Below are 5,449 nucleotides of genomic sequence, written 5' to 3' on the forward strand. Positions count from 1 at the left end.
CACCCCCCATCCCCCGGCCCAGAGACAGGGTCTTGGTCTGTCATGATCACAGCTCACTGCAGCCTTGAACTCCTGAGCTCAGGCAATCCTCTTGTCTCAGCCTCCTGAGTACCTAGGACTACAAGCACTTGCTACCACACTGGCTAATTTTTTACTTTTTGGTAGAGACTAGGTCTTGCCTTATTGCCCAGGCTTATTTTCTTTTTTCTTTCCTTTGTGTGTTTTTTGTTTTGTTTTGTTTTGTTTTTGAGATGGATCTTTGTCGCAAAGGCTGGAGTGTGGTGGCACAATCTCAGCTCACTGCAACCTCTGCCTCCTGGGTTCAAGCGATTCTTCTGCCTCAGCCTCCCAAATAGCTGGGATTACAGGCACCCACCACTCCGCCCAGCTAATTTTTGTGTTTTTATTAAGATGGGGTTTCACCATGTTGGCCAGGCTGGTCTGGAACTCCTGACCGCATGTGATCTGCCCACCTCGGCCTCTCAAAGTGGTGGGATTACATGCATGAACCATCGTGCCTGGCCTTATTTTCTTACTCGAAATCAGCCCTCTCAACCCCTTTTATGAGTGATACTTTTCAAAAGACCAGTCAGGTTGTCTTACAAATTGTTTCATGTTGTAGATTTTCCTAATTATTCCCTCATGATTAGAGCGTATCAAACTTTTGGCCAGAATACCACATAGGTGATGCTATCTTACTGCATCTCACCAGGAAACACCTAATGTTGGCACCCAGTTTGTGATGCTAGGTTTTATGACTTAGCTTATACTTTTTTTCTTTGAGACAGGGTCTCTTGATCTGTCACCCAGGCAAGAGAGCAGTGGCTTGATCATGGTTCACGGCAGCCTCGAGCTCCTGGGCTCAAGTGATCCTCCTGCCTCAGCCTCCTGAGTAGCTGGGACTACAGGCGCACACCACCATGCTGGCTCATTTTTGTATTTGTTGTAGAGATGGGGTTTTGCCATGTTGCCCAGGCTGGTGTAGAACTTATGGGCTCAAGCTATCCACCCAACTCAGCCTCCCAAAATGCTGGGATTGAGCCACTGCACCTGGTCAGTCACTTAGCTTATAACATATATTTGGCTATTTGGAAAATATATTTAGATAGATGATATATGCCATAATAGCTTATAAGACATTTTATAGGTCTTAAATAGGTCATTTTATAGGTGCAATGGGGAAATTACTGGATTTTGAAGTCCAAACACTTTAGTTAGGCTGCAGCTGCTCAGTTACTATCTGTGTAAGTGACCTCATGTAAGTTTCTTAAGATTTCTGAACCATCCCTCCCAGAATTAGTAGGAAAATCACATGGGAAGTGTAATGTATACTTATGCCTGGACAAATAAGGATAGCATGACATTAAGTATTTTTTTTAATAGTAATACATATGACAAAGAATTGTAACCTCAGACTAGAGGAAACTAATTTCACTTACTAAAAGGAAGAAACTTTAAAAAAAAAAAAAAAAGATTAGCCAATAGAAGTTTACATTTCATTGAAAAGACTATTAGAACTTGAAGGGGACTTAGTAATCATATTACCTCATTTTTCAGGTAAGAATCAGGCCTTACTGGAGACATTCAAGCAAAGGTTGGACAACTACTTTTCCAGAACAGAAAGGAAACTCATGCATCAGAAAAGGTTTGAGCTTGATGACTGAAACAATCTCCCATTATTCTTAAGTTCCCTGGTTCTATGATATATTTTGTTTGCCACAAGAATAACAGCATCATTGTAGTCATTCCTGAGATCTAAGCCAGTGATTCTTGAATTCGCTTATTTCTTCTCTCCTTCTCCAAGTTTCAGGGATATAATCAGAAGGTAACCCCTGATGGGTCTTTGCCGCTATAACAACAAACATTTGCTGTAATATCTGGAAACTAGGATCAAATAAAAGGAAAACCACATTACTGCTATCTGTTCTTACCATCAGGTGGTTTATGTGGCTGGTGGAATTTGTCAGTCTAAGCTTACTATTAAATAACTGCAAAGTGAATAGTGAAAGATTTAGAAGACCTCAAAGTAGCAAGTAACTCTGAAAATCATTTATTTACTCAGTCATCTCCAGTATTTTCTCTGAACCAGTTGCCTACAATTATGTATACCATAATCTTTTTTTTCTTTCTTTTTTGAGACAGAGTCTCACTCTGTCACCCAGGCTGGAGTGCAATGGCACAATCTCGGCTCACTGCAGCCTCTGCCTCCCAGGTTCGAGCAATTCTGCCTCAGACTCCTGAGTAGCTGGGACTACAGGCGCCCACCACCATGCCCGGCTAACTTGTATTTTTAGTAGAGACGGGTGTTTCACCATGTTGACCAGGCTGGTCTCGAACTCCTGACCTCAAATGATCCACCTACTTCAGCCTCCCAATGGGCTGGGATTACAGGTGTGAGCCACTGTGCCTGGCCTATACCGTAATCTTGATAGATACTGGTGACTACAGAGGATAGCTTTAGAGATTTAAGCAGACATAAGAAAACTGCTGATTGTTAGCTCTTGAGTTCAACTGTAGGTCTGGAAAAAACAAAAACAACAAAAACAACAAAAATGAAATTGGTCTGGGCACGGTGGCTCATGCCTATAATCCCAGCACTTTGGGAGGCTGAGGTGGGTGGATTACCTAAGGTCGGGAGTTCAAGACCAACCTGGCCAACATGGTGAAACCCTGTCTCTACTAAACAAAAATTAGCCAGGTGTGGTAGTGCATGCCTGTAATCCTAGCTACTCAGGAGGCAGAAGATGTAGTGAGCTGAGATTGCACCACTGCACTCCAGCCTGAGTCACAGAGTGAGACTCTGTCTGAAAAATAAATAAATAAATAAATAAATCTCAAAAATAAATAAATAAAATACATAATTGAGTGATTCTAAAGAAAATAAATCATAATGTTAACATAGTGGTCTGTGAACGGTAGAACTATTTATCTTTTGTTTTTCAAATTCTCAATAAATATATTACTTTTATAGTATGATAAACTTTATTTCACTGAAAAGCGGAAATATACACTGTTTAAGTAATATATATTAATACATTATCTAATGAATAAAGAAGAATGTCCAAAAGCACTTGGACATTCCTCATACATGTCTTTTCAGATTTTTTAGTAACAACCATCATTTGTCACCATGAGGTGTATAATAAGGACAAGGTATGTGTAGAGGCAACACAGCGTTCCAGTCTGAAACTTAGAGAACATTTAAAGATTTCACACTTTCAGGCAGGCATGGTGGCTCATGCCTGTAATCCCAACACTTTGGGAAGCCAAGGCAGGAGGATCACCTGAGGTCAGGAGTTCGACACCAGCGTTATCAACGTGGAGAAACCCCTGTGTCTACTAAAAGTACAAAATTAGCCAGGTGTGGTGGCGCATGCCTGTGATCCCAACTGCTTGGGAGGCTGAGGCAGGAGAATCGCTTGAACCTGAGAGGTGGAGGTTGCGGTGAGCTGAGATTGTGCCATTGCACTCCAGCCTGGGCAACGAGTGAAAACTCCGTCTCAAAAAAATAAAATAAAATTTCATACTTTGTTTCTCTGACCTCTGGTTGATAACCCAAAGAAATACAAGGATGGAATTTTTTAAAAAAAAGAACAACAAATTTTGGCATTATAGGAAGGAAATCAAATCTGTGAAGGAAATCAGATCTGTGTTCTTTTTTGATGTGAACTATAGAAAGGGAAAGGGAAGGGAAGGGGAAAGGAAAGGGAAGGGAAGAGAAAGGGAAGGGAAGGAAAAGGGAAAGGGAAGGGAAAGGAAGAAGGAAGGGTCTTAAATCAGTAATCCAAGCTCCTCCTACCTCAAGCACCTAAAAAAGAAGAGCAAAATGAACCCGATGAAGGAAATAAAGAGCAAAAATCAATTTAAATGAAAAGAGAAAAAAAGAGCTGGTTCTTTGAAAAGATTAATAAAACTGACAAACTTACTAACAAGAGAGAAGTTACAAATTACACTATCAGGAATGAAATGGTGTACATTATTACAGGTTTTACAGACATCAAAAGGATACAGGAATATTACAAACAACCCCTCCTGGGTTCAAGCAATTCTGCTTTAGCCTCCTGAGTAGCTGGGATTACAGGCACACGCCACCACGCCCAGCTAATTTTTTTGTATTTTTAGTAGAGACGGGGTTTCACCGTGTTGGCCAGGCTGGTCTTGAACTCCTGACCTCAGATTATCCACCCACCTCAGCCTCCCAAAGTGCTGGGATTACAGGCGTGAGCCACAGCACCCAGCGGGATTGAAGAATTCTATTTTCTGGCTTCCAATTCTCTGATTCCTCTGTCCCCTTCGTTCTCCCATTGATTTTATTCATTTAGTTTATTTTGGTTATTGTATTTTTCACTTCTTTTTTTTTTTGAGACGGAGTCTCGCTCTGTCACCCAGGCTGGAGTGCAGTGGCCGGATCGCAGCTCACTGCAAGCTCCGCCTCCCGGGTTCACGCCATTCTCCTGCCTCAGCCTCCCAGGTAGCTGGGACTACAGGCGCCACCACCTTGCCCGGCTAGTTTTTTGTAGTTTTAGTAGAGACAGGGTTTCACCGTGTTAGCCAGGATGGTCTCGATCTTCTGACCTCGCGATCCGCCCGTCTCGGCCTCCCAAAGTGCTGGGATTACAGGCTTGAGCCACCGCGCCCGGCTATTTTTCACTTCTTAAACTTTCCATTTGGGTCTTGATATTTCTATTTCTTTGCTGAGACCTTCTATTTTTTCATTTGTTTCAAGCGTGTTCATAATTGCTCACTGAAGTATTTACAAGGTTCTGTTTAAAAATCTTTGTCAGATAATCCTAACATGTTCCTCAATGTTGAGCATCTGCTGATTGTCTTTTTTTAATTCAGTTTGAGATCTTCCTAGTTCCTGCTGTGATGAGTGATTTTTTAATATATTGCATCCTGGACATCTTGCATATCATGTTATGAGGCTCTAGATTTTATTTAATCCTTTTATCTGGCTCCTTTCAACAATGCTCCATGAGGGGAAGTGGTGGGAGGTACCACTTCATTACTGCCAGACGGAAGTAGAAATTCATGTTCCTCACTCTGACACTTGAGGGGAGGGGCAGGGAGTTTCTTGTTACTGCTGGGTAGAGTGGGCATTCTGTCTTACCAGGCTTCCATTGGTAACTCCCTGACTGGGAAGGACTACAGTGCTTCATTACTCTCCCCGTGTGGCCTCCACTGACATTAGTAGGGTATGTGGCCTAATTGTCATGAGGCAGTAATGCAAGTCCTGAATGTCAAGTAGGCCTCCTTTGATACCACTCCAGAGTAGATGGGAGATAGGCACCTCATTACTGCCAATTGGGGCGGAAACCAGGCTCCCTGTGTGGTTTCCACTGACACTCACTGGGGAATGGGGAGGCTTTTCCGTGCATATGAAGGAAATCACATTTTTTAAAATGTCAGTAGTTATCGTGATTTTTTTTTTTTTTTTTTTTTTTTTTTT

At 42.0% G+C, this 5,449-nt stretch overlaps 1 protein-coding gene across 3 annotated transcripts in view; it reads left to right on the forward strand.

Annotated features, from left to right (window-relative positions):
• TIMM9 (translocase of inner mitochondrial membrane 9) overlaps nucleotides 1-5,449 on the forward strand; it is a 16,666-nt gene that overhangs the window by 5,240 nt on the left and 5,977 nt on the right. For all 3 annotated transcript variants that reach the window (XM_017872199.1, XM_017872198.1, XM_017872200.1), the window contains one exon: nucleotides 1,558-1,645. The gene's annotated coding sequence lies outside the window, so the exon portion shown is untranslated. The remainder of the gene's footprint in view (nucleotides 1-1,557; nucleotides 1,646-5,449) is intronic.

This window comes from Rhinopithecus bieti, unplaced genomic scaffold, assembly GCF_001698545.2.
Source record: "Rhinopithecus bieti isolate Rb0 unplaced genomic scaffold, ASM169854v2 scaffold_6717, whole genome shotgun sequence".
In the NCBI taxonomy this organism is placed as follows: domain Eukaryota; kingdom Metazoa; phylum Chordata; class Mammalia; order Primates; family Cercopithecidae; genus Rhinopithecus; species Rhinopithecus bieti.